This window comes from Miscanthus floridulus, chromosome 6, assembly GCF_019320115.1.
Source record: "Miscanthus floridulus cultivar M001 chromosome 6, ASM1932011v1, whole genome shotgun sequence".
Classification (NCBI taxonomy): Eukaryota; Viridiplantae; Streptophyta; class Magnoliopsida; order Poales; family Poaceae; genus Miscanthus; species Miscanthus floridulus.
Genome location: NC_089585.1, coordinates 25,770,517 through 25,798,489, shown reverse-complemented (window position 1 = coordinate 25,798,489; position 27,973 = coordinate 25,770,517). Strand labels below are relative to the sequence as shown.

General features: G+C 50.3%; 1 protein-coding gene across 1 annotated transcript in view; it reads right to left on the bottom strand.

Moving 5' to 3' along the window:
• Window positions 1–224: 224 nt before the first annotated feature.
• Window positions 225–27,973, bottom strand: part of LOC136460376 (uncharacterized) — a 51,220-nt gene continuing 23,471 nt past the window's right edge. Inside the window, exons 8-11 of the mRNA XM_066460098.1 lie at window positions 11,921–11,991; window positions 10,833–10,941; window positions 1,549–1,698; window positions 225–485 (exon numbers count right to left, since the gene is read on the bottom strand). The gene's annotated coding sequence lies outside the window, so the exon portion shown is untranslated. The remainder of the gene's footprint in view (window positions 486–1,548; window positions 1,699–10,832; window positions 10,942–11,920; window positions 11,992–27,973) is intronic.

Genomic DNA, 27,973 nt, shown 5'->3' with positions numbered 1-27,973 from the left:
ATAGTTTCCCGACCCTGAGGAATGCATCATGATCTTCAGAAGATCCGACGCCATCTGTGTCATAGAACCGTCTAATTTTTCAGAGCACAAGTACAATAGCAATCACCAAAACGATCAAATCGTCATACTTGAGCCCATATAAACCCAGTAGTCCAAAGAAATCTCGAAGGATCTCAAACAACCAACATACAAACCAAGATCGTAGAGATTCAACACAACCAGTCATATGTTACATCACAGTTCACAAATATATCTCATACATCGGAGTCCAAATAGTTATTACAAACTAAGTTCGAAAGTAGAGGAAGCAAAGTAGTTTAACATCAATATCACACGTAGTTTTAGTACAAAGCCAGTGTCATAGTCATCTCCACCAAAAGCACAAGGGTGAGATGATATACAGAATGACCATTGCCCATGGTCCTAGTCCTCATCCACAGCTGGAGCAAGACAGTTCTTGCAGTAGCCATGATACATAACATTATCTGCAACATTGGGAATAAAACCCTAAGTACGAGAAGATACTCAGCTAGACTTACTCGTCCAACTAATATATTAAGACACCAAGGAGTATGCAAGGCTTTATAAGTAGAGCTGATAGACATTATTTGTAGAAAAAGCATAAGTTATCGAATATCTCTTTAATTGTGAATCACCAGTTATTAATCCTGTCTCATACTAGATTAGCAACAATCCTATGCCAAACATGTTGGTACCATTAAGTCATCACAATAATAACCATATCCAGTTGAGTTCTTGAATAATCTCATAACCATCATTTCCATCATTTACTACGATGAAGTGTACTCCTGTCAAGTTCTCACTATCCGGGAGAGACGGAGATTCGAATCGATTTCAACCCAGCTGGGGAATTATTCCTAACACACACCCAGGCAGACCAGATCATTAGTCGTCTTAGGTCACCTTTGGTACAACTCAGGTACAATCGCGGGTACGACCAGCGCCGCACCCTGAAAGATACAACTAATCTGCCAAGGGTGATCGAGACTCCAACCCGCCCTTGGGCTTACGTCATTGGCTCTCCGCACACCCTTACTACCTCCAGGGTGCGCACTTTTACCGCTCGTGGTCCCGCCTGAGTTGAGCTACTCGGATCGCGGTCGAAACGACTTATCCGGCCAACTATGTGAGAGGCTGCGTTCAACATGACAAGATAAACCTCCAACGGCCGGTCCTTAAACGACACAGATGGAATCACTACCATACCACATATAAGACTCCGCCCGGTCTCCATTTATTCAACAATACCAGGTTATGTTCCACGATTGCACCATATAGCCAACCATGATCAAGTTATCACCTATAGCTCGTAGGTGACAGGAAATCACTTGACTTCTACCGGTCTAAGCAGAGCTAAGCATGATAAATGTTCCTGGACTTAAATAGGATTCATGGTAGATATTTCTAGTCAAGGAAGGTAATATGCAGCAAGTGTTTCCAAGCAACTCCTGTAACGTAATGCAGCAATCCTAATAACTTTAAGTGACATTAATAAAATAGGGAGGCTTATAATGCTCCGGGGCTTGCCTTTCACGAACGTCGAAGGCTGGTGATCTGGGCACTCGGGAAGGTGATCGGCTTCAAGCTCTCCTTCTCCGAGAACCTCCAGGTGCTGAACTTCCTGATTCTCCTGTGGATCGACGTCGAGCTCCACTAGCGTGATCCCCTCGGTTGCACCTATTGCATGCATATGCATAAGTAAGTCACATGAATGCATAAGAAGGATCATGAAGGATGTGATAAAGGAATGTACATGCTATGACAATGATGTTAAGTAGCAAAATGATAACAATGCTAACTCCTCATTTACCTAGTAGGTGCATATCTCTTCTCTAGTTACTTACAAATTTCACACAAGGCAATGTCTAAGCTACACATGATAGTTAGAAGTTTATATCATAACTGAGGTTCTATTTATCCAAATGCTATGATCTTGGACTTTATGGAAAGCTTATAAAATTGTATACAACTCTTATTTAATCACCAAAAGCTAATTCACACTCTAACATAACCAAATCAGGCAATCTATACAGTGCTGTCCAGAAATTTCAGAGAACAAGCATTTCGGAATACTAACTTTAAACATCTATAACTCCTAAACCCTTTGGCCTATTGCCCTGAAATTTTAACACAAGATATATTAAGAAGTTCCCTACAACTTTGTTATTAAACAATTCTACAGAAAACATCTTTTTCACTATGCAACATACCAAACCACAAAATATGTCCGGAAACCCTTCTAACTCAAATTATAAAGCAACAATATTTATACTACATGTAAGCATTCAAAATTTGACACCACCAAGTACACCAACAGTTCAGTATCATCAAATACACTCAAGAAAACATAATGCTAAAGCCCAAACTATTCATTTAAATGCCTTTATCAATTTAATTAGATAATTAGGTTAAATAATAAACATATACCCAATGTGTATAATAAATTCTCAAAAAATTACAGTGGCTTACAAGCGCTACCAATAGACTACTGTAAAAGTTTCATGCCCTTTTACCAAGTATAACATTCTTTACAAAAATGACAAGCTAGCAAGGTCTATTTTAGCGAAAATAGTAAACCCTATAGAAAAGTGTCAAACAATAGATTATATATTTTTCCTAGCTTCATATTAGTGCCATACCACTGTACAAAAATTTGCATATCAATATGTTGCATATTTTTATCCCTATAATTTTCCTCAGAAAACACCATTTATTACTAGATAAATAGAAAGACCCTATTAAAAACAAGTTTACAGCAAGTTCATTATTTTTCCTAGATAGATAATGTCAATACAAAACTAACAAAATTAGAATCACAATTTTATGAGTTTTCTAGCTCAAGATATCTAATTTACATGTTTACTTACATTCAAAAAGCACTTATTTAAATACATTTTAATCACCTAGAAAAATACAAGAAACTATACATTTTATATTTTTATAAAAAACTACACTTTATGTGGAACACAACAAAATTTGGTTCACCAAAATTGGACCTCTAAAACTCCACTTATGATTTTCCAAAGTTGGATACAAATCTAGAAATAAATGAGCTATCCTTTCTGAACTAAGTCACTAACAGCCGGGACCCATCGGTCAGCCAGGCCCACATGCCAGTGAAACGTAAAACAGAGCACGGCATGGGATGATGCTATCTCGCCGGCGGCGACCTTCTTCGGCGATGGCACCGACACAAAAATGATCCCCATGACCTCCCACGCACACTGGTGTAACTAAGTGGACCGATGGCCGGAGCTAAGCAAGACGGCGGCGACCATGGCAGTGCAGCGGAGCGGGACGACGGTGAGACGCCGGAGCTAGCCACAAAAGCTCGATCTAGGGCTACCCAAGCATCTACACACGACGACAAAGCTAACGCACCCACTAACACGGCTAGAGGCAGTCGGAGACGGTGCGGCCACGGTGGCGGAGCACGGCGGCGGAACTCCGACGAGTCCGTGCGCGGCGCTGAGGCCTTACCAAGCGCTTCTAGCTAGCAGGGCGGTTGTGGGGGATAGTGGGAGTACGAAGGGGCTGCTGTGGTGATGGAGGAGCAACGAGACACAAGCTGGCACCGGCAATGGCGATGGCGGCGAGCTGCGCTGCTGCTGCGGCTGCTGCGGGTGCTCGCAAAGGCGAAGGAGAAACCAGGGAACGAAATGAACGCACGGGAGAGAGAGAGAGTGGGCGAGTTTAGGCTTGAGTTGGCACGCGGCAGCCCAACGTGGCCTGGCCGGTCAAGCCAACGGTGACACGCGGCCATCCACACGATGGCCGAAGTCTGAACTGGCCGGCACTATAGCGCGAAGCGATTCAGTCATCAGCGCGAGGGATACCGACCTGACAGCGCAACTTGGTGACGATCCAGATCCTAATCCGTGGATAATTAGCGAAAACAATATAAATGAAGTTGTATACCGTACTACCATCTACAATTCCTATGAAAGGATCATAGTCTAATTCTCAAAGAATCAAGAGTAAAATCATCTCAAAGTAGAGCCAGCGAAACTGTAAACCGAGTACGACTTAGAAAAATTCCTAAGTGTTGGAAATTGAGTTTTTCTGATTTTTGTGAGCTCAAAAAGATCAAGCTATGCACTGAATTAGCTCAAGGCCCAAAAATAAAAGTTGTTGCTCTACTCAAATACTACAACTTTGCTTAAAGGTTCCCTGCCATGCAAAGACTCTATGACATAGTTCAAACTAGGTCAAACACGGCACTTTAAAATGATGTCATACACCATACCAATGACTTAGAAACTAAACTAACCCTGGACATGAATACCAAAGTTGTTCCTTATGCTATTCTAAACATGTTTAAGGCATTCCCAATGTTCCACACACATTTCATACATTGGTTACATGGGAACCCTAATCTAAGTAAGGAAATTAAGTAATATCACATGCAATATAAGACAACAAAGATGGAATACATGATATGCTTATGATCATGGATGCTCAATGATGCTTGTGATCATGCAATGTCAAGGTTAAATGCATGCTTAACACCGAGGGTGTTACAATATGCTCCAAGCGCTAGCATAAGGTACGCTACAGAGAGGCATGCGCCGCCGAGACGGTCGTCCCCTCCTTCCTTAGTTGGTCGAAATCGCCGATCACCTTCGATCAGAGGGACCATCCCTCCCACGTCACCAGACCGGGACACCACCTTAAGGTCCAGCGACCCATATACTTCATTGGGGAGGTACTCACTGACCCCAAGGTCCGGTACTCCCAGGTGCAGAAACACCTATACACCGTGCTGATGGCGACCCAAAAACTCCTGCACTACTTCACCGACCACGAAGTCACAGTCGCCACTTCATACCCGCTCGGAGACATCATCCGCAACTGTGACACCGCGGGACAGATTTCCATGTGGGCACTCAAACTCATGGGCCACGACATCAGGTATATCCCCCGTGCCACTATTAAGTCCTAGGCTCTTGTGGATTTTGTTGCCAAATATACGGAGGTCCAGCTACCAACCCCAGACATCACCCACGAGTACTGGACAATGTACATTGATGGGTCTGTCATGGTGCCCAGCTCAGGGGCTAGAGTGGTTCTGATCTCCTCAGATGGGAGTAGGCTCCGCTACGCCATCTGCCTCTACTTTTCAGCCTCAAACAACGCCATGGAGTACGAGGCCCTCATCAACGGACTACGTGTCGCCATTGAGCTTGGTGCTACGCGACTCTATGTTCGCGGCGACTCGGAGCTGGACATTGATCAGGTCATGAAGGAGTCCTGCAAAAGCCCCCTCATGGCAGCATACTGCCAAGAGGTACGCAAGCTCAAGGATAAATTCCAGGGGATCGAGCTGCATCATGTCCCTCGAAAGGACAACGATGCCACCAATTTTCTTGCAAAATTGGCCGCCATGCGGGATCCATCTCCAAGCGGGGTCTTCATCAACGACATCCACGAGCCATCCACCCACATCCTGGAGGGTCCAATCTAGGCACACCCCAATGCCAAGTCGGCGCTCAGGGGCTCTGACCCTGACACCAAGCCGGTGCTCGGGGGCTCCGACACCGAAACCAAGCCGACTCTCGGGGGCGACGCCAAGCCGGCGCTCGGGGGCTCCGACCCCAACGCCAAGCCGACGCTCAGGGGCAACGCCAAGCCAGTGCTCGGGGGTCCAACCCTAGTGCCTCCATGACAACATCGCCTACCGATGTCGCCAGGTTGGCACTCGATCAAACCGACTAGCGAGCAACGCTACTCGCCTACCTCCTCGAAGAGGTTCTCCCACCCAAAAGGACTGAAACCCGATGGATCGCTCGATGCGCCAAGACCTTCGTCACGCTTGGTGGTGAGCTCTACAAATGTTGTCCATTGGGGGTGCTCATGAAGTGCATCCCTACTGACCAGGGGAAGTAACTCCTCCTTAAGGTCCACACTGGGATCTATGGACATCATGTGACCCTAAGGTCGCTGATCGGAAAAGCCTTTTGCCAAGGTTTTTACTGGCCCACCGCACTATGAGATGCAGAGGAGGTCATCCGCAGGTGTGAGGGATGCCAATTCTACGCTCGGCAAACCCATTTGTCGGCACAGGAGCTTCAAACCATCCCCATCACCTGGCCGTTCATGGTCTGGGGCCTTGACATGGTAGGACCCCTCAAAAAGCGCCCGTGCGGCTTCACTCACCTGCTCGTAGTGGTTGACAAGTTCACCAAGTGGATAGAGGCCAAGTCCATCACCAATATCCGCTCAGAAGAGGCGGTCAAATTCTTCCTCGATATCATCTACTGGTTTGGTGTTCCTAACTGTATCATTACCGACCATGGGACTAACTTCACTGGGAAGAAGTTCCAGGACTTTAGTGATGGATACGACATCAGAATCGACTATACCTTGGTTGGACATCCTCATACTAACGGTCAGGTCGAGCACACCAATGGCATGGTCCTCCAAGGACTTAAGCCACGCATCTTTGACCGACTCGACAAGTACGCCAGGCGATGGGTTGCATAGGTCCCCGCGATCCTCTAGAGCCTAAGATTGACCCTGAACCGATTCATAGGGTTCACACCCTTCTTCCTGGCTTACGAAGCTAAAGCAGTGATGCCCTCTGACCTCGACCACGGTGCCCCAAGAGTGAAGGCTTTCAACCATGACCGAGCCATGGAGTCTCAGCAAGACGCAGTCGACCTGCTCGTGGAGGCCCACGAGACAACTATCATCCGCTCCGCTCGCTACCAGCAAACTCTCCGTAGGTACCACGAAAGGAAGATCAGGGGAAGGATCCTCAAAGTCGGTGATCTTGTACTCAGGAGGACCCAATCAACGAAGAAAAAACACAAACCCTCTCCACCATGGGAAGGTCCCTATACGATGACCGAGGTGATCCGACCGGGTGCCTACCGACTGAAGGATGACAACGGCAATGTTCTCACCAACACTTGCAACATTGAACAGCTATGTCGTTTCCCCCTAAATTCGGTCTTACCGCTTCTTAGTCAAACACTTGCTCCTATAAAGCACCACAGCCCGAACACTTTCACCCCAGGTCACTTGGGGGCTCCATGAGGGTGCAATACTAAATACTACCTCTCTTTTTTACTATCACGTGGTAAAAAGTTTTTGAACAAAAGTGCATTCCATTCCTTTGACTACCCTAGGTGACTTTGTTCTTACTCTCGTCTGAGCACACCCCGCTACGACCTACGGTTACGAGCAGCCTCGCCTCATGGGCCATGCTCGGGTTCTTAAAAGTTGCAGCCTATGGAACAAACATGCAGGTGTGAAAAAGAAAGCATAAGAACAGAGCTATGCTAGAATAAAAATCAAGGAAACGAAACAAAGCACAACTGATGTATTCATTGATACAAAAAACTGTTCCCAGGGGGCTCCCCCACAAACTTAACGATTACATTTACTGGCTACTTCTACCCCAAATGCTACAGTGGCCGCTCGGCGGCATCAGCTGGTGCTAAATGTATGGCCATGGCACATGCCGCCAGAGATAAACACCACCGCCGCAAGGGCCCCGCCTGGTTCCGCTACCTCAACTTCGGGAAGTGCAATGGGTACCTCAAGGACCCCACCCGGTTCCACTTCCTCGACTTTGGTGAGCACAACGCGTACCTCAAGGGTGTCACACCCATAGATGCTCAGTCGAGGCAGCTCCTGGGTAGGGACACTACCCGCCAATGTATGGTCACCGTGGCTAGAAGATATCTCATCGAACTTCATGAACTGGCCAACCTGAGCAGCTGCAAGGGCGAAACCTCCCACTGGCGCAGTCCCGAGCGTCTTCCTCTCTGACAAGGCTCGCCTGAAGAAGACTCGCTAGAAGGAGTCCATGTACGGCTCCATCCCAACAAAAGCCTCATAGACGGTGATGAAGCCAGCAACGTATGGCACCCTCCAGTGCGCCACCTCCTTCGGTGGAACCAGCCCCTTCTCGGTGAAGGTGGTTAGCACCATCTCATCTACATTGGGGGACCTCCAAGTCGACATCGCGCTCTAGAATCATGAACGGGTCTGTGAGTTCTCCTTTCCTACTCCCTTCTACTATTTAATGAAGAGGCGGAGCAGTTGAGGAAAGGCGAAAGGATTGGGGCGAGAAACCCTCTCCCTTCCCCCATTCAATGCGGATGGGAAATGACAGGACGTGCCCTAACTGATGGGACGCACCCTGCCCGACGGAACAGCGTCTGGTCAGACAGGATGTGGCCTAGGTATAGCGCACCACTACCGCACGCTGGGCACGAGAACCAAAGTGCCACCACACGTAGGCAGCCCTCTGCCTTCTCAGGCGAGACTTGGAAAGGCCCAACCATGGGATCTCCGCCTAGGAGAGACCATCGGGCTTCCTAAGTTGATCAGACGGCTTAGGCAAGTGCCGAGAGACAGGTAAGAAGCAGAGGGATGCCCCATGTGGGCCATGTCGACTCCATCACGAACGACGAGCGTGGATCCCGGTCGGACATTTCCGATTGGAGCTCCTCAAACCCCGTCACTCGAGTCATCAAGGTAACATTACCAACCCCCACTATTTCTTTATAAATAGTCATTCATACATCTATACATGCATTCATTCATTCCATGCATCCAAGGCATCGCATATGCGGTCAAATGCATCACAAAGCTCTGTGTTGCGTCATGAAGTGGCAGTTGCCTCATTCAACATGAGCAACGACCGACCAGGGTTCAAAGGCCGGCCCACGAAGGGCTCGAGGCCGCCTTACATCAAACAGAGCCAGGGGAGAAAACACAGATGAGCCCCAGGCGGTCCTCGCCTAGTCTGCCCTGAAGCAGATAGGGTCATCTCAACCTTCTTGTTCGATCCTAACATCTGCCAAACCCACAGAATCTCCATCGAGGGGAGGCTAGCGGGCCACCCGGGTCGGTCTCCGGAATGACCTAGGCATCTGCCGGGTTGTAGGTTAAGGAGCAGTGGAATGTCACATGAGGGCTATGCCGACCCCATCATGAATGATGGACCCAGATTTCACTCGATCATACCTGTTAGCGAGCTCACTGAGCGCGTCACTCAAACCTAAGCCATCGAGGCAAGCGACGTTAGCTCAGCCCCTCCGGTTGCGAGAAACCACGGATGGGGTAACGCACAAAACTCAACCGACCCCTATAAAGCCCAACAGGGCTCAGGGGCTCAAGACACCCAAAAACGCCTCGGCTGCACATGGGTCCGCATCTCTGACTCACCCGATCCCACGGTGCACCCGATGCCCGGATCTGTGACTCTGACTCGCCTGATCCCACGGCACGCCCGACGCCTGGATCCACGACTCTGACTCGCCCGATCCCATGGCACGCCCAATGCTAGGATTCGCGACTCCAACTCGTCTGATCCCTAAACCACCTCGGCTGCACTCGACGCGTGTGCCCAACGCTAGGATTCATGAGCTCTGTCTCGCCCGATCCCTAAACTACCTCGGCTGCGCTCGACGCATGCGCCCGATGGCAGGATCCGCGAGCTCTGTCCCGCTTGATCCCTAAACTGCCTCGGTTGTGCCCGACGCTAGGATCCGCTAGCTCCGTCTCGCCCTATCCCTAAACTACCTTGGTTGCGCTCGACGCTAGGATCCGCGAGCTCCGTCTCGCCCGATCCCTAAAACTACCTCGGCTGCGCCCGATGCGTGCGCTCGATGCCAGGATCCACGAGCCCCGTCTTGCTCAATCCCTAAACTGCCTAGGCTGCGCCCGATGCATGCGCCCGACGCCAGGATCCACGAGCTCCATCTCGCTCGATCCCTAAAACTACCTCGGCTGCGCCCGACGCGTGCGCCCGACGTGTGCGCCCGACGCTAGGATCCACGAGCTCTATCTCGCCTGATCCCTAAAACTGCCTCGGCTGCACCCGATGCCAGGATCCGCGAGCTCCATCTCACTCGATCCCTAAACTGCCTTGGCTGCGCCCAACGCGTGTGCCCGACGCTAGGATCCGCGAGCTTCGTCTCGCCCGATCCTTAAACCGCCTCGGCTGCGCCCAACGCGTGCGCCCGACGCCAAGATCTACGAGTTCCGTCTCGCCCGATCCCTAAACTGCCTCGGTTGCGCCCAATGCGTGCGCCCGACGCTAGGATCCGCAAGCTCCATCTCGCCCAATCCTTGAAAACTACCTCGATCCCTAAAACTACCCGCTGTCTAAACCCCCCAGGCAGTCCTACCCGAATTGCCCGGGGTCTCGGGGGCTACACCAGCGGGTGCACTCACGCGCACCAGCTGACGAAACAAAACTTCCCCCGCTGGAAACACAAAAACCCCATAGATGATTCTACCGGAATCGCCCGAGGGCTCAGGGGCTGCACCCACGGGTGCGCTCACGCGCACCCGCCATCAAGACAAAACCCCCCAGACAATTCTTCTCGAATCGCCTGGGGGCTCAGGGGCTCCTGTCGGGTTCATAAACCCGGGGTCCCTCATGGACCGGCTTCCCAACAAAAGGCTTAGCCTAGAAGACAACGTTGCGAACGACGTGTGACTCCTGGGATGGCCCAAATACCTAAACGACAGGCTAGAAGGGCGATCCAATCTCTAAACAAAAGGCCTCGCTGAGGAGGAACAACGCTCGCTTCTGACCCTGACCCGCCTTTCCAACCGGAAGGCCTAGCTAAGGAGGAACAATGCTCGCTTCTTACCCTAGCCCGCCTCTCCGACCGGAAGACCTCAGCCCTCGCTTGTGACTCTGGCCCGCTGTAGCACCCGATTTTAAAGACAAAACCAGATACACACTATATGTGAGCCCAGGAAGTCAAATCTCACATATAGCCACAAATCAGGGTAATATCAAAAGACAATACTTATTACATAACGTATTAGTAAAAGAAAATAACCTCGAAGTAAAGACAGCAGAAAGTTGACTCCGATCTTCTGGCGAAGACTCCAAATTCACAGGGACGACTGACTGGTTGACCACAAGCCTAACTCCTCCAAACCAGCAATCTGGTACCCATCCGGGATTTTTATCCAATGTATAGAAAAGTAAAACAAGCGTAAGTACATGTCGTACTTAACAATTATATCATAGGGTTCATGAGGCTTAAAAGGCTGACACTGGTTTACTGCGATTAGCCTTTGTTTAGCATAATTTTAGCAATTGATTGGCAACAAGTTTATCCATAAGCCCATAAACTCATGATCAAGTAAACATGAATAATGTATAGCATAAACGATTAATTATTAACATCGTCATCCATTAGTGATCATCTCTATTCCATAAGGGTCCAAGGTCGCTCGTGTCCATGAGCACGGCTGTTATAACAGTTTTATACTCTGCAGAGTTTGTACACGTTCACTGTGAGTCGTGATTTACCCTTTCACCTGAGGTGATCAGCCTCTTGACCCACTACCAAGGAAGGTCGGCACGGTTCACTATGAAGCCTTTCAAAGGTTCGTCTAACAAGTTAGGGCCGCTAAGGTTTACCCATCAATAAGCATGAACCCCCCTCCAAGTAGTGACTAGCAAGTGCACCTACTTGGCAGACCGAGATCATACCAGTTGGAGCCCCTCTTGCGTCGTAAAGGTAACCACTAACAAGCTTGAAAAGGGTCCTCATACTGAGCTAAAGCTAGAGCCATATAGCCCTCACAGCTGTACTGTAAGTCCCGGATGATCACTTACAGATGAGTCCTTAGGGAGAGGAATCTGAAGCTTATAAACACTTCAGCCCCCTGGTTCCATGTTACTAAAAAGTCATATTTTAATGTTTATTGCATATACCATTAGTCAAGTTACAAGATCATGGTTTTGATTAAGCACTAGCAAAAACTATTCCATGCATATCCCAAAGGTATCAAGGTGCAAGATATCTAATATCTAGGATATCCTTATTGGCAACAAGGTAGACACATGCAATATGAATTTAGTGATTAAATATGAATAGGTAACAAGGATGTCCCATGCTATATTTGCCTTACACACCGATCCTTCAGTAAGCTTTATTCTTTGATGTCTTTCTTCTTCTTCTTGGATCACCACGTGTATCTCACCGACTGGACGTAATCGTAGAACACCACACAAACATCCATACACATACATGCATAGCATACAAATTGCATCTATATCAGAACAGTACACCAATCATAGAAAAATAAGTAAAAGAGATTGAAACACGATTCTACGTATCGCTACGAACACATAGTCGCGAGAGGCACGCTAATCGAAGCTACGATGAAAAAGATACATCTACCGAAAGATTTACTTAATACGTGGAAAAGAAACTATAGACTTCATTTATGTTAACCATATGAATCCATATACAAAAGATATTTTATAAACAATATAGATTATATTAAGTTAACTTTAGATTTAAATTATAAAACAAAAGTAAAACAAATCATATTTTATGTATAAAACCTAGTTACATAATCATTAATCAAGATATGATTTAAACTATGATTTTTATGAGATAGTAATGTAGTAAACATCATTACTAATGCGTATACCTCGACGTTATGAAACAAACGCAACTTGAACGGTCTATTTCAGAGTTAGAATGAATAAATTATGATTTAAACAAGTTTTACTTTAGTTAATTAATAGATTAAATCTACTCATGAATTTCAAGTGTTGAAAACATGCCTAACAGTTGTATAAACATGTAGAATACGTAAATACGATCCTAATGCAATTCGAACGGGTCAAATCGGACTTAAAACGCAAAAGTTACGCATGAAATAAGATTCAGTGGCATTCCTGTAAATATTTGAACTCAATTTTGAATTAAAACAATTAAAAATCTGAATTTAAATGTATTTTGGACTGGGCATACTATTTCTAGAATTTACAGGGTCCTAAACGAATAAAAACAGGACCTAAAAGAAATCATTTTGAACTGCATCGGACTGCGGGTTATTTTCTTAAAAAGGAGGGGGGATGCTGACTACGTGACACATGGCGGCTGGTGGTTGGCTCGGTTCACCACGTGGCTCTGTGGACCGGCTGACACAGCACCGTGGCCCAGGTGCACGGGTCCATGGTGGACCGATTACACAGCGAAGGGGTACATCTAATCTAGATCGTCCGTGCTACATCCGACGGTGCTGGCGCGATGGGGGCAGCGGGTCGCCGGGGAAGACAGACACGACGGCGGCGCCATGGCCGGCATGCCTGGACGCTCAATGCTACTACGTTCCAGTGCGCTAAACGATGAACGGAGTACACCGGGAGGCGGAGAAGCTCACCGCGGGGTCTACGGTGGTGGTCGCAGCGTCTAGAAGGCCCGGTAGGGGGTAGTCGATGGTGGCGGCGACGACTAGAGAGAGAGGGAGGTTCAGGTGAGGGGAAAATCCGAGCAAACCGTGACAAAAACCGAGAAAGGAAGGCACCTACGGTCGCGGGGGACAACGGCGAAGCTCTAGACGTCATCGGCGGCGTGGATTGGAGCACCGAAGCGACGATTTGCGGCGGCGGTGGTGGGTGCTTGAGCGCGGCCAGGAAAAGGGAGAAGAAGGGCGTCGAGCTCGGGTCTTATAGGCGGGCGGGCGCGGCGTGGAAGAAAGGGGAGCGCACGGCGATTACGGGGCTTTCCATGCAGGTGGGGCGGCGGCTGTGACCTGCCGTTCGGGCGTGCGCCAACGGCGGGGGAGAGAAAAGGAAAGAATGCGTCGGGGAAGAAAGGAAAGGAAGAGGACGCGGCTGACGGGCGGGACCCGCGGGCAGTGAGGGGGAAGGGGTGAGGCGCACGGGCGGCTGACGCGTGACGCGACTGACGTGCGGGGCCAGTGGGCAGCGGGAAGAAGAGAAGGGCGACTCGTGCGATGATGAAGGCCGAGCAGCGCTGAGTGGGCTGGGGCGCCAGCTGGGCCGCGGTGCTGCGAGCGTAGGCACTGCGCGAAGGGCGAAGCAGAGGCAGGCGCGAAGCGGGCCACCGGGCAGTGGGCCGAAGCCGGGAAAAACAGGAAGGAGGGGAAGGGAGGGGATGCTAGGCCTGTTCCTGGAGTTGGGCCAAATAGGAAGGAAGGGAGATTTTTCCAATTCAAATTCTTTTTCCTATTTAGTTTTCAAAGCCAATTCAAATGTAAACTAAATACAAATTCAAATAGAGTTTGAACATATTCTTTTCAATTCCAATAAAAGTGAGCAATTTTGCTAAGTTTCCAAAAATAACTTTTTAAGTTCTTATATTTTCTAATTTTCTTTTCTTTCTTTTCTTTTATTTCAAAGCCATTTTTAACTCTTTTAAAAAACATTCCAAATTACTTTGGAGTTTGGATCAACACCATTCATCACAATAAATAGAATGCAACAGCATGTATGCTCACACATGTTGCTACCTTATGATGAATTTTAAATTAATGAAACTTTTTATTTTCCTATATTTCATGTGCACAAAAATTCTGACTTAAAGCATTTTAACTCTATTTCAAAAGAGGCAATTTTTAGGGTGTTACACCCACCTTCGGACGGCTTCTCCGACTGGAAGGCCTGGCCAAACACCACTTCCGACTCCGACTCTTGTCTTCGACCAGGGATGCACCGAACCCCTGCTTACAGCTCTTTTCTGACCGGCACAATTAGAAACGACTAGGACCAACCGACCGGGGATGCCCGCTCGGTGAGGACCGGGAAACAGATGGAGAAAGTAAGGCTTGACACTCAAGTCAACTGCAATAACGAGGACCGTACCCTGTACACCTATAGGACAGTACCCTGCAACCTTCCTGGCATGTCAGAACCCAAGTAGTGTTGTGGGCGCTGATATTTTCCCTACAGTATTGTGGGCGCCATCAACTCCCATACAAGACAAACATGGTAAGGCTCCCCCACATGCCTCTGGGCATCAACATTGTTGTGGGTGCTAGCATTTACCATACCAGGCGAACATGGGAAAACCCCTTACATGCCTCTAGACATCAATAGTGTAGCAGGCACCGACATCTGCCATACCAGAAGAAGACAACACAACCTCCCACATGCACCTGACATTTATAGTGTTATGGGCGCCTACAATCATCTTGTACCCAACGGCATGGGCAACAAGACTTAGCATATGTACACTCTCTCTCTCTCTTGTAGGGCCATCCCCTTCATCTATAAAAGGAGATGCGCTTTCTCCCAAAAGGGGGATCTCAGTTCACTTAGATCGATTCAGTACACAACAACAGAACCACTAGGTTCAAACCTTGAGCACATGTTCGAACACTTAGCACATAGTGGAGTTCCCGTCACTCTTGGCCCTCCAGACCAGAGTCCGACCAAACCTCTTGTAGCCCCCATCTTTCGCCTTATTTGTAACCCACTGCAAACTTCAAGCATCTAGGCTCAGGAATAAAGTCACTGACCGACTTAAACTGGACGTAGGGCACATTGCCTGAACTAGTATAAACCCTATGTCATTGAGTGCTAGGCCACATCCGATCACAACGTATGGCAAAACTACAAATATTTACATGTTGGTCACTTTCTGCACCGACAATACCCATCAACACTAATTCATCAGAGCGATCAAGAACACGACTATACTTCCCCGTGGGCCTCGCCTCGTCCAAACCACCAAGGCCACAGGCTCCGTTTCGTCCGATCGTCTGACCCCCAAGGGTTGGGAATGCCTCAGACTGACTCCCGAGGAATGGTTCTGCCTCGCCCGACGTCTGAAAGCTTGCTCCGCCTCACCTAGCGTCTGAAGGATGGCTCTGCCTTGCCCAACATCTGAGGACTGGCTCCGCTTTGCCCGACGTCCGAGGGGTGGCTCTGCCTCGCCCGATCTCCATGGGTTGGCTCCACCTCGCTCGATGTCTGAGGGCTGTCTCTACCTCGCCTGACCCCCATGGGGTGACTCCGCCTCGCCTGACCCTCGAGGGGTGGCACCGCCTCGCTCGATATCTGCACGCGACTCCTTCCTAACGACGCGCGCAAATAAGGCAGGGCACTCAAGTCAACCGTAATTACAAGGACCATACACTGCACACCTGCAGGAAAGTACCATCAGGATATGACAAGAAGGGTGCTTTGAGACCTTCTAGGCATGTTAGAGCCCTAACAGTTTTGTTGGTGCCGACATTTGTCTTACAGTGTTGTGGGCGTCGCCATTTGCCCTCGGGCATGGATCCTGACAGAAGCTCATGACAACCACTATAGTTTAGAAGGAAACTCACATCACCTAGAGTAATGGACATGCGGTCACTGCGCCGTCTATTCCTTGTATGGCCGTGGATCAGCACCCTGGTCCACCGCACCGCCCGTCGAGTCAGGATGGGATGTGACAACTTGCTGACAATGCCAGGACATGGCATCATCAGCGGTCAGATGCCCAACATGGCCCTATTAGGATCAGCGGACGTGCACCTAGCATGGAGCTATCCCTGGCACCACCTGCCATGTTAGCAGGGCCTGCACAGATGAAAAGAAAGACCCAACATCTTTGAAGGACCTCATTTGCCTCTGGTTTTTCTTCTTTTTCTCTCATTTGTAATCCCTGCTCTCCCTTGGCCTATAAAAGGGAAAGTAGGACACCCCGCTAAGGGGATCGATTCAACACATCACGCATAGCTGAGCAGCAACCAAGCTCTCAACACCCATTCGACCTTTCCATCAGAGACTTGGGACCTGTCCCTCTCTCGCCCATTTGTAACCCCTACTATGAACTTTTTAGTGCTAATAACATGAGCAGCAGCCGCGAACTAGATGTAGGGACATTATGCCCAAACTAGTATAAACCTTATGTCTTTTTAGCACACCATCCGAGCCAGACGCACAATAACACAAATTTACTCGTTGGTGTTTACTCGAAACACTGACAGTTGGCGCGCCAGGTAGTGGCCTTTGCGCATGCCGACATTAACATCATGTCATGGATGGCTAGTCATGGCATTAGTTGGGTCCTCGGCACACACATGCGCTTTGGGGACCTAGACTTCATCATCACGGTGGGAGGAGAGTTGGCATTTGCTCACGCCGCCATCCAACCTCTCCCCTCCATCGGCCTCGACATAGTCGATGAGGTAGTTGAGGAGCTGCAACAACATGCACTGGGGCCCGCGCCCTCAGAAACAACCAGCTCCTCGACTACGAGAGGCTTGAGCACCAACTCGGTGTATCCCTAGGACCCCAGCCATCCTGGGAGGACCTGCGCCACCTCACCTTCTCTTACAACAACGACATGGTGTGGCTCGCTAGAGGGGAAGCTCTCTCTCCGGAACACCTCATCTGAAGTGCCCCGACAGTGCTTCCGTTCGGTCTCTGCAATGTCGCAGAGACCGTTAGCCACCTTGTGGAGCAACGCATGATTCCACCTCCCATGAACGATGAATTTGTGGGGGTGATCGAACATGTCGCATAATCTTTCCACAACCTCCTCATAGAGGAGCTAGAGTCGCCTTCTAGCTCTGACTCTAGCAGGGGGAGTCATCACCCCTCTCACAAATGGTTCATGCTGGGTACCCCTAAGGGACACATCGAAAGCATCCACAAGGAGGAGGCTACCCAACAAACGACCTCGACGATGAGGCCGAGAGGGAGACAGCAGCGCTACCATGCATGCGGGAGGAGCAGCTGAAAACCCAACACCAAGAGCTTGAGGAAGCGTGACTCCAACTCAAGCAGGAACATGCGGAGCTCGATCGGGAGATCGAGTGCCATGGAGATGGCGAGCGCACACGCGCCATGGCCCATGACGTGCACCGAAGGATCATCGTGGATGATAAAACCCTCCCTTGCTTCGAACATCGCTGTCGCGATGGCCTTGCTCCACGGTCTTCTAGAGGCCACGACACCCGAGGATCATTGGGCCCACCGCGAGATTCACACGTTGCTCGAGCGTGCGATGGCACGGTAGGCCGATAGCTTGTTGTCTCAGCGATATGAGCTTGATGCCAGCCAACACACGCTCTTCGAGCACCCCGACAAGGACGCATCGGTCCACCAGGCACCATAGGGCGACAGGCAGCGTGCTGTGGTCCTAGTACGTCAGCGTCTCGGCCGCAACCATAACGCGCGTGACACCCTCAATGCTCACAGGCGTACCCATGATGACCCTAGAGAGGGAGCTAGCCACGGCTATCACCCTCACCATGGTGGATGCTACGACAGCGGCGAGGACCAAAGCCCGAGCCCCGGCCTACCGGGGCCTCAGGCCTTCGGTCAACACATCCTCAATGCTGCCTTCCCACCAAGGTACCAACCACCAACCATCATCCTGAAGTACTCTAGGGAGACAAACCCCAGACTATGGCTCGAGGATTATTGGCTTGCCTGCCAAGCCAGTGGTGCAGATAATAACGATTTCATTATCCGCAACCTTCCATTGTTCTTGGCTGATTCGGCATGAACATGGTTGGAACACCTACCATCCAATAGATTCTAGAGTTGGGCAGATCTAAAGGAGATCTTCATGGGGAACTTCCAAGGCACATACAAGTGCCCTGGGAACCCATGGGACCTTAAGAACTACCGACAAAAGGCTGGTGAAACCCTCTATGGGTACATCCAGCATTTCTCCCGGTAGTACAACGAGCTACCTAACGTCGCCGACACCGATGTTATAGGAGCTTTCCTATATGGGACCACCTATGAGTCCCTGGTCCACAAATTGGGATGCAAGGGCTCGCGAACCACCAAGGAACTCGTCGACATCGCCACCAGTCACGCCTCGGGCAAAGAAGTGGTCGGAGCGATCTTCGACTGCCTCAAAGGCAAGGCAGGGTAGGTCGCTTGTGGCCGCCATAGACCGTAGGGGTGGTCGGAGCCCACGGAGGGCACTCTGAATCACTTCGAGAAACTGCTCGAGGGACCATGCCCAAACCATGCCTTTCCCATCAAGCATCTGTACAAGGACTATGGCCTCATAATCGGTTCTTGTCCGGAGGTTCGAACAAAGGGAAGCATGGGAAGGACCCTGACCCAACCACAGATGATGCTAAGGGGAAAGACGGTGGCTTTTCGATGCCGGATGGCTGCCTCATGATCTTCAGAGGGTCGATGGCCTACAACTCCAAGCACCACCAGAAGGTCGCACGCTGCGAGGTCTATATGACCAAACCGACCATGCCTACCTTCCTCTGATGGTCGGAGTCTGCCATAACCTTTGACCAGACCGACCACCCAAAGAGCGTCCCACAATCGGGGAGATATGCGCTCGTGGTCGACATGATCATCGAGACGAAGCGGCTCACCAAGGTACTGATGGATGGGGGCAGCGGCGTAAACATCATGTACGCCGAGACACTTGATGCCTAGGCATCGACCGAGCACGTGTCTGGCCAACTGGGGCACCTTTCCATGGCATCATGCCTAGAAAGCAGGCCTTGCCACTTGGGTAGGTCGATTTGCCTATCACCTTTGGGGGTCCATCCAATTATAGGACAAAGACCCTCACCTTCGAAGTGGTTAGGTTCCACGAAACCTACCATGCCATCTTGGGACGACCATGCTACATGAAGTTCATGGTCATCCCCAACTATACCTACCTCAAGCTGAAGATGCCGGGCCTAGGTGGGGTCATCACCGTCGGCCCCTCCTTTCAGCGCGCCTATGAGTGTGAAGTCGAGTGCTGCGATCACTCCGCAATAATCGTCGCCTCCGTAGAGCTCTCGGCTCTCAAGAAGGAGATCGCTAAAGAAGCACCCGACCCCAAGCGGTCGATCGGGTCCTTTGAGCTGGTGGAGGGCTCCAAGAAGGTCCTCATGGACCCTAAGAGTGTTGAGCGCAAAACGGTGCGCATTGGTACCACGCTTTCCTCTGAATAGGAAGGCACGATCGTTGGATTCCTCGACGCCAATAGAGACATCTTTGCATGGAAACCCTTGGACATACCAGGCATTCCAATGGAAGTCACCGAGCACACCTTGAAGATCTGCCCAGGCTCCAAGCCAGTGAAACAATGCCTGCATTGCTTCGACGAGGGGAAATACAGGACCATCGGCGAGGAGATCAAAAAGCTTTTGGTGGCCGAATTCATCAAGGAAGTATACCACCCAGAGTGGTTAGCCAATCCAGTTCTTGTATGAAAGAAGAGTAGGAAATGGAGGATGTATGTCGACTACATAGGTCTTAACAAAGCATGCCCAAAGGATCCATTTCCTTTGCCGCGCATAGACCAAATAGTTGACTCTACCTCAGGGTGCAAAACCCTTTGCTTCCTTGATGCGTACTCCGGGTACCATCAAATCATGATGAAAGAGTTTGACCAGCTCGTGACATCTTTCATCACCTCCTTCGGATTGTTCTGCTACATAACCATGCTATTCGGTTTGACGAACGCTGGGGCTACATACCAGCGTTGTGTTTCGGGGACCTCATCGAGCGGACTATTGAGGCCAATGTTGATGACATCGTGGTCAAGTCCAAACAGAATGACCACCTCATAGCCGATCTTGAGCAGACCTTTGCAAAACTCCAAGCAAACGGCATCAAACTCAACCCCGAGAAGTGCATTTTCAGGGTCTCGAGGGGCATGCTGCTTGGTTTCATCGTCTCTAAGCATGGCATCAAAGTAAACCCAGAGAAGATCTCAGCCATCATAAGGATGGGCCCAATTCAGAACATGAAGGGAGTACAATGAGCTACGGGGTGCCTTGCCATGCTCAGCCGCTTCATCTCGCACCTCGGAGAATGAGGTCTACCCTTTATCAACTTCTGAAGTAGGCTGACCAATTTGAATGGACATCCGTGGCCCAGGAGGCACTTGACATGGTCAAGCTACTTCTGATGAAGGCCCCGATCCTGGTTCCTTCTACCGATGAGGAACCCCTTTTGCTCTACATTGTGGGCACCACACAAGTGGTCAGCGCCGCCCTAGTAGTGGAGCGGGAAGAAGAGGGGCACGCCCTCAAAGTACAGTGCTCTGTATACTTCATCAGTGAGGTCCTATCCGACTCAAAGACCCGCTACCCCCAAATCTAGAAGCTTATGTACACCATCCTCATCACCAAGAGGAAGCTATGCCACTACTTCGAGTCACTTCTGTTGACAGTCGTGACGTCCTTCCCTCTTGGTGAGGTCATCAAAAACTAGGATGCCATAGGAAGAACCGTGAAATGGGCACTCGAGCTAATGGGTCAGGGCATTGCGTATGTCTCTTTGATAGCCATCAAGTCCTAGGTGTCGGCTGATTTCGTCACGGAATGGACCGAGGTCCAAATGCCACCAGCGGTCGTCGATCAAGAGTACTGAACGATGTACTTCAATGGATCACTGATGAAGAAGGGCACCAACATGGGGCTGGTCTTTGTGTCGCCCCTCGGGGTATGCATGAGGTACATGGTCCGTCTCCATTTCCCCTTCTCCAACAATGTGGCCGAATATGAGGCGCTCATCAACGGCCTACACATTGCCGTCAAGTTGGGCATCCGACGCCTCAACATTCGAGGAGATTCCCAGCTAGTCATTGACCAAGTCATGAAAGAGTCAAGCTACCACGACGCCAAGATGGCCGTATACAGCCAAGAAGTTCGCCCATTGGAGGACAAGTTTGATGGCCTCGAGCTCAATCACATCTCGAGGTGCCTAAACGAGGCGGCCGACGTGCTTGTGAAAGCAGCATCTGGCTGAGAGCCGGTGCCAATGAGCATCTTTGCTAGTGACTAGTATAAGCCCTCGGTTCACTATGATGGATTAGAACAAGGCGGTAACGGTCCGTCCAATCCAGGCTCAGGGGCTGACCAACCGTCGACTCCATCCGGCACCAAAGTCATGGAGCTCGAAGAGGACCCAGCGATAGAGCCCAACCCTCTAGTCAACTAGAGGACGCTCTACCTTGACTACCACCTCCGTGACACACTATCGATGGACAAGATGGAGGCTCGACGGCTCGATAGACAAGCAAAGCCACACTGGGATCTTGCAGCGATGCATCCCCATCGAATAGGGGAAGCATTTGCTGAGCGATATGCATGGTGGGGTCTATGGTCACCATGCCATGCCCAAAACCCTGGTCAGAAACACATTCTAATAGGGCTTCTACTGGCCCACCGCTGTAGCTGTTGCCAAGCAGATCGTGCGCACCTGCGAAGGGTGTCAATACCATGCTCAACGGATTCACCTACCGGCCCAAGCACTCCACACGATCCCTATCATGTGGCCATTTGTGGTCTAGGGGCTCGATCTGGTCGGACCTCTCAAGAGGGTGCCCGGAGGTTACTCCCACTTGCTTGTCACCATAGACAAAGTGGATAGAAGCTCGGCCGATCTCCATGATCAAGTCCGAGCAAGCCATGCTGTTCTTCCTTGACATCGTCCATCGCTTTGGAGTCCCAAACTCCATCATCACGGACAATGACATGCAGTTTACCATAAAGAAGTTCCTTCGATTCTACGATGAATACCACATTCGGGTCGATTGGGCCAACGTCGCGCACCCCTGAACGAACGGGCAGGTCGAGCGCACAAACCGCATAGTCCTATAAGGCCTCAAGCCTAGGATCTTCAATGGTTGAACAAGTTTGGGGCACGCTGGGTCGCTGAGCTTCCTTCAGTACTCTAGAGCCTAAGGACAACCCCTAGTCAAGCCACCAGCTACACACCCTTCTTCATGGTGTACGGTTCTAAGGCCATCCTCCCAACTGACCTCGACTATGGGGCACCAAGGATTAGGGTGTACGACGAACAGGGGGCCAAGGCATCCCACGAGGATGCCAGGGACCAGCTGGACGAAGCGCGTGACGTTGCCCTCCTCCACTCGGCCAAGTACCAATAGGCGTTGCGATGGTACCACAGCCGACGAGTGCGGGGTCGAGCCTTCAATGTCGGAGACCTAGTCCTCTGCCTCGCACACAGCAACAAGGACCACCACAAGCTCTCCTCGCCATGGGAGGGATTGTACGTAGTTGCGGAGGTGCTCCATCCAGGTGCCAACAAACTCAAGACCAACGACGGGGAAATCTTCACCAATGCCTAGAACATCGAGCAGCTACGATGCTTTTACCCCTAAATAATGCACACCTTCTCTTATCAGTTTCATTATCAAAACCCCGCGATCTTTTGTGACATCCAACCCCAGCAACAACAAGGGGTTGGGCCTCACTTGGGGGGCCAATATGAGTATATTTATCCTGCAAACATTCTCTGTGCCTGCCCCCTTTTCTCACGTTAATGCCTAGGAGCTAGGTTTCCGGGAACAAACTCTGAGTATAACTGGTCGGACTGTGAGAAACCTATGCCCCAGCAGCTATGGTGCCTTGGCTCACTAGCGTGATCAGAACTAGCTCACCCGCACTCCGAGCTTTTATGACCTTAACTATGGAAAGGGTCAGAATGCACTAAACTTTTTTTACAAAAAGGGGAAGAAGAGCTAAAAAGTTGTTTGCTATAACGAAGATTAAGACCTTATCCATTTTGCACAATTTCATCGCTTGGCTTACCTGCCTGACTAAAATTCTTGCACGGGATGTTCTCATCTCTATTTCCACAGGAAAATCTTGTCACAACAAGTAACACGAGTTGATCGGACGACTTTGCCACTAACAAGAAACGGATAAGGAGCAGACATGATCTCACTCATTTTTGGCGAAGGTTTTTCGAACCCATCACTCTTATTGAGGTAAAACCAGTGCCTAGGTCGATCGGATGGCACAAAACCGCCGTAGAGAGATAAGCACTCTTACTTTACGTATTAATTTTGATACCGAGCCTCGACCCCAGCAACGGTAGGGGGTCGGACATCGCTCGGGGGCTGGCGGGAGTGTCTATTCGCTAGACATTCTCTTTGCCTGACCCCTTCTTATGTTTAAAAACTAGAGGCACGGTGTGCGGGCGCAAACTTTGAGTAAACCTGGTCGGACCGCTAGGACCCTATGCCCTAGCTGCTACATCGTTTTTGCTCACCAGCGCGATCAGAGTCTTTGTCTCCGCACTCCAAACCTTAACCTCCACCTTCTCGGGAAGGGTTTGGAGGGGCCTACCCACAGAATCTCCATTGAGGAGAGGCAGTTAGGTCGCCCAAGTCGATTGAACAGCTCGGGCCACTACCGAGAGACAAATATGGAAGATTGGGATGCTCGTGCAGGTTACACCGGCCCCATCACGAACATCAGACCCGGACCCTGCACGAACATATCTGGTAAGAGCTCCCAGAACCCGTCACTCGTGCCACCGAGGTAACATTACCGATCCACACTTTTTCTTTATATGATCATTCATTCATCCATTTTCATTCATACATAAGTTCATTCAAATCATTCATACATTCATCTCATACATCCAAGCATTGCATATGCAATTGCTGCATCACAACGCTTCATGTAGTGTCACGAAGCTGTAGTCGTCTCATTCGATATGAGTGGCGACCGACCGAGGTTTGAAGGCTAGCCCATGAAGGGCTCGAGGCCGCCTCGAGTCAAACAGAGCCAGGGGAGAAAAACCGAGATGAGCCCCAGCGGCCTTGCCCGACCCCGCTCAGAAGCGGATAGGGACATCTTGACCATTCTCATTCGATTCTAACCTCGAGCCTAGCCCCTAGAATCTCCATCGAGGAGAGGCCAACGGTTATTTTGAAGCTGGATGCCGGCGCATCCCATCGGTGTACTCAACTCCTACCTCTTCTCCCTCTTCTTCTAGAGGGTGATGGCGAAGAAGTGCCACCATAGATCAAAGTGGGGGCTGATCCCCAGGAATCCCTCACATAGGGCGACGAACGCTGCCATGTGTTGGATCCCATTAGGGTTGAGGTGCTGTAGCTCTATCTTGTAATAGTGTAGTAGTCCTCGAAGGAATCTGTGGGTGGGGGTGGCGTATCCGCGCTCATGGAAGTGCGCGAATGAGATGACATAGCTATCGGGCGGCGACAGCACGTCCTCCTCGCCGGGCAGCCACCACTCCTCGGTGGCGGTCCATGCACAGAGAAGACCGCAGTAGACAAGGCCCTCCATGCGTTGGAGGGTGATTTTAGTGCAGCATTTGACGACGGCTGAAGACGTGGATGCGAGGAGCTTAGGCAATTGGCAGCAGAGGTGGCAGATGTGAAGGCAAGGAGGCAAAGTATGAAACCCTAGGGGTGAACCTTTTGGTTTTATAGGGGCAATGGATACGAGGAAACCAATCGTCCACCTAGATCTCCGCGCCTCCCACAATCTGCCCCAACGTCACACCATAGGATACATGCACGCAATCCCTATCCTTTCCTTTGGGAAACTCACTGGATGTTTCACCTCCCTGGGCAGACCGAGACTCGTTACGAGTAAGAGGAATATGGATAAAAATGCATCTACAGTCTGTCTGGGCCTAGGAGTTCGATGTTTGGCCCATCAATGGGTCCAACAGCCGCTGGGGCGTAGGACGACGAGGATCACGTTGCTGGGTTTGCTACGGTGCCCTACCTCATGCTCCCCCAATCTCTGGAACCGACTCAGGTGGTGGGAGGCAAACGCCCAGTCAGGACAAGCACGATGTCAGGGACCAACACTAGGGTACCAAAGAAGAGGATTTGATACCCATCAACACTAATTCATCAGAGCAATCAAAAACACGAACACACTTCCCCATGGGCCCCACCTCATCCAAACCACCAAGGCCGCAGGCTCTATTTCATCCGATCGTCTGACCCTTGAGGGTTGGGAACGCCTTAGGCTAACTCCCAAGGGATGGCTCCGCCTCGCCCAATGTCTGAGAGCTTGCTCCGCCTCGCCCGACCCCCGAGGGTGGGCTCCACCTCACCTAGTGTCTGAAGGATGGCTCCACCTCGCCCGACGTCTGAGGACTGGCTCTGCTTTGTCCGACGTCTGAGGGGTGGCTCCGCCTCGCTCGACCCCCGAGGGTTGGCTCAACCTCGCCCGATGTCTGAGGGCTATCTCCAGCTCGCCCAACCCCCGAGGGGTGACTCCGCCTCGCCTGACCCCCGAGGGTGGCTCCGCCTGGCCCGACGTCTACACGCGACTCCTTCCTAATAACGCGCGTAGATAAGGCAGGGCACTCAAGTCAACCACAATATCGAGGACTATACCCTACACGCCTATAGGAAAGTACCATCAGGATATGACAAGAAAAGCGCTTTGAGACCTTCCAGGCATGTCAGAGCCCAAACAGTGTTGTAGGCGCCAACATTTGTCTTACAGTGTTGTGGGCGCCGCCATTTGCCCTCGGGCATGGATCCTGACGGAAGCTCACGACAACCACTATAGTTCAGGAGGAAACTCGCATCACCTACAGTAACAAACGTGCGGTCACTATGTCGTCTGCTCTCTATATGGCCGTGGATCAGCACCCCGGTCCACCGTGCCACCCGCTGGGGTAGGATGGGATGTGACAACTTGCTGACAATGCCAGGACATGGCATTATCAGCAGAGAAACATTCAACACGGCCCTATCATGATCAGTGAACATGCACCCAGCGTGGAGCTATCCCTGGCACCTCCTGCCATGTCAGCGGGGCTCGCACAGAGGAAAAGGAAGACCCGACATCTTTGAAGGACCTCCTTTGCCTCTGTTTTTCTTCTTTTTTCTCCCATCTATAATCTCTACTCTCCCTTGGCCTATAAAAGGGAAAGCAGGGCACCCCACTAAGGGGATCGATTCAACACATCACGCAACACATCATGCATAGCTAAGCAGCAACCAAGCTCTCAGCATCTATTCGACCTTTCTATCAGAGACTTGGGACATGTCCCTCTCTCGCCCGTCTGTAACCCCTACTACGAACTTTTTAGTCCTAATAACATGAGCAGCAGCCGCGAACTAGATGTAGGGACATTTTGCCCAAACCAGTACAAACCTTGTGTCTTTCTAGCACACCATCCGGGCCAGATGCGCAATAACACAAATTTACTTGGTGTTTACTCGAAACACCGACACACGGACACGGTGGAGGTATCGTAGAAAGCCCCACACTCGGTCCCCTCATCCCCCGCCATTGCAACGACCGTGGGCCTTGTCGATCGTGTTCTCTCTTCATCTCAGTAAGGGTGTTGTTGTAACACCCTCGGTGTTACGCCCTAAACCAACAACTAAATCGTGTCACGAGCATCGTGTTTGTATAAAAATGCATGCGATAGAAGGTGTTGATAAATTTCTAGTAGCCTAAAATAATTAATAAAAATGTTAAATTAATGTTGATGCAATAGCTCATGTATATCAAGTCGGGTTTAAAACCAATTTTTATTAAGCAAAAATACTATAGAACATGTGTGTGATACTTAAATAAAGTTGGGAGTGCAAACTTTATAGATGACAATGAAATACTTGCTGTTGAAAAATAATATTCCTTAGTAATATTTTCAATAGCTTAGAAATGCAATTTGAAATAGAGTTCAACTCAAAAAACTTAAAAAATTTCAAGCTTGTGTACAGCTGGACATTGCCAAGTTTAGCAATTTATTTAGATTGATTGGGATAGAGGGTGATCTGGTGTTTTATCTTGGCTAAGTAGCCTCATGTATCAGTTTGATCGTGGTGAAGTCGGTTTCGGTTTAGAGGCAATGGTTTAGTGGTAGTCGCTGCTTTAAAATCCATGCATAGCACATTCTAGGGCTAGCCCTTTGGGCTGGGCGCGGTGACCAGGCCGTGGGGTGCACTGTCATGGCATTGGCGTGCTCTGCATGCGCACATGCGCTGCCCTGCTTGGCTGGCCTAGTTGCCCACGCTGTGGCGTTGGTCAGCCCCGGCCCGGCTGACCGCCGCTGCTGCCACGCTGTAGCGCTGTGTGCCGCTGCCGCTGCACCGTGCCATTGGTGCTGCTGCCACCGCTCCGCGCCGTGTGCATGTACTACCAAGTCACGCATAGGACTACACTCTACCTTCTCTATCACCTTGCCTTGCCCTGTAAAGTGCATTCACAGCCGCTCACCTCACCTACCCGGCTTTGGCTTGTACCGGCCCCTACCGCATCGTGATGCCACGCTGTCGCGTAGACATGACCGCACATGCACTCCTAAAGGCTCCACCCGAGCATTAACCATGCAACTCCTGCCCTCGCTCATGAAGTTGTGTCCTCATGCTGCCATGCCTTTTTGTGTCTTGGTCGGTCCACGTTAAGTCGAGGCCACTGTCCATAATGTAGCGGCGGTAGCACACCATTCCTTCCTTTCAAATTCACCAGCTCAGGCTTC